Genomic DNA, 1,828 nt, shown 5'->3' with positions numbered 1-1,828 from the left:
ATTGGTGGGAATCTCTCCCTCTTTCATTCCCTTTTTCTTTTTCTTTTTTTTAAAGATTTTATTTATTTATTTGACAGAGAGATAGCCAGCGAGAGAGGGAACACAGCAGGGCAGTGGGAGAGGAAGAAGCAGGCTCCCAGCACAGGAGCCCAACGTGGGGATCGTGGGACTGGATCCCGGGAACGCTGGGATCACGCCCTGAGCCTAAGGCAGATGCTTAACGACTGCGCTACCCAGGCGCCCCTCCCTTTTTCTTTTAATTGCTCCCTCTTGACTATGAAGACTGATTGCAAGGATTTTGAAAAGGGAAGTGAGTAAGGGCATTAACCTTAGAGTAGGAAAGACTCCACTGAGATAGAGCCTCTTAGCCAGGCTTCCAGGATTCTTCTCATCCAGGGATTGTTTACGTCCCTGCGTTTCTCTGGAGTCAGCCCCTGAGTGGGGTTTCTGATCTTGGTTTAGCTGGCTGATTGCCTCATTCCAGGGCCTTGAACTTTTAGAAGCACGCCCTGCCCTCAGTCAAGGGGCTCACCTTTGACTCCTGACTGACCCTTTTGCCCAGACGTTTGAGTTGGTGTTCTTGACCCCACGAGTCCTGGACTCAAGTTACCACTACCATCCACAGTGGTATGACAAGGTGAGCCTGTCCCCGACCTGACACTGTGATTGGCTGTACTGTGGGTCTGCTCATCCCTCAACATATCTCTTTCCACTCCACGTCACCCAAGCGGGGTTCCCTGACTGACTGGGAGAAAGAGGCACTTTCTCCTTGTTGTGCCCTGCCTAAAATGTTAGCTTCTGCCCTGCCCAGTATATTCCCCACACCAGAATATGGACTGAACATTTCTGCCTGCCCACCATGCCACAGTAGCTGCTTCATTTTATCCTACATTCAATTCAGCAGGCAATATTCACTCATCTGCTCATTCATTTATTCTTTTGCTGTAGAGCAACCTCTAGGTGCTTGAATTTGCGAGCATCATCTCATTGAATCCTCACGTATCTGTATCAGGTATGTTCTTTTCTTACTGCCATTTTACACAGTTGTAAAAGGAGTCAAGAGTGGCTTGCTGAGGGCCACACAGCTGGCAAGGGTTGGAGCCAGGGTTTGAAGCAGGGAGTCGGACACTGGAACTTGTCCTCTTAAACCCCAGCATGATGTTTTGAACTCGTAGACAATGTGAAATTGCTTCTGTGTACAAGTAAAAGGTCCTAGGCTGATTCCATCTCTCCTTCTTCCCTAAGCCACACTGCCACTGGCTCTGCTCAAAGCAGGTATAACTGTGTGTGCACAAAGTGAGATGAGAGAGAGGAGGAGAGAAGCCTTGAGAGAGAAGTGGGGGGCAGGTGCAGGTGGAGCCACTTTGCCCTGAGATGATTTGCATCCGTAGCTGAAGGGAGTACATGTCACGCTGTCACAGGCTTCCCCTGTATTGACATAATAACAATCCCTTACTTTTGTGCAGCACTTTGTAGTTTTCACAGCACTTTCAAACCCATTAGCTCATTTTATCCCCACAACTGTCTTGCAAAGAGGCAAGAATTATTATCCTTATTTGCAGATGAACAGGCTCAGTTAGGTTATGTAATTTTTCCCAAGTCGAGGATCCTGGGTGAAAACCTGGATCACTGACTCCTGGTCTTATGATCTGGGCCTCAATTTCTTCTTCATCACATTCTGATCTTGAACCATCTGGGGGAAGGGTTGGCTTCCCAGACTCCGAGAAACCCCTCCTTCCTGGGTTCTAGGCCGATGAGACTATATAAATCAATGGTTCTGAAATCCTACTAGGCATCAGAATTACCTAGAAGGTTATCACAGATTTCT

The sequence above is a fragment of the Ursus maritimus genome, unplaced genomic scaffold (genome assembly GCF_017311325.1).
Source record: "Ursus maritimus isolate PB19 unplaced genomic scaffold, ASM1731132v1 scaffold_16, whole genome shotgun sequence".
Classification (NCBI taxonomy): Eukaryota; Metazoa; Chordata; class Mammalia; order Carnivora; family Ursidae; genus Ursus; species Ursus maritimus.
The sequence above is the reverse complement of the archived record's forward strand: the minus strand, read 5'-3'. Positions refer to the sequence as shown.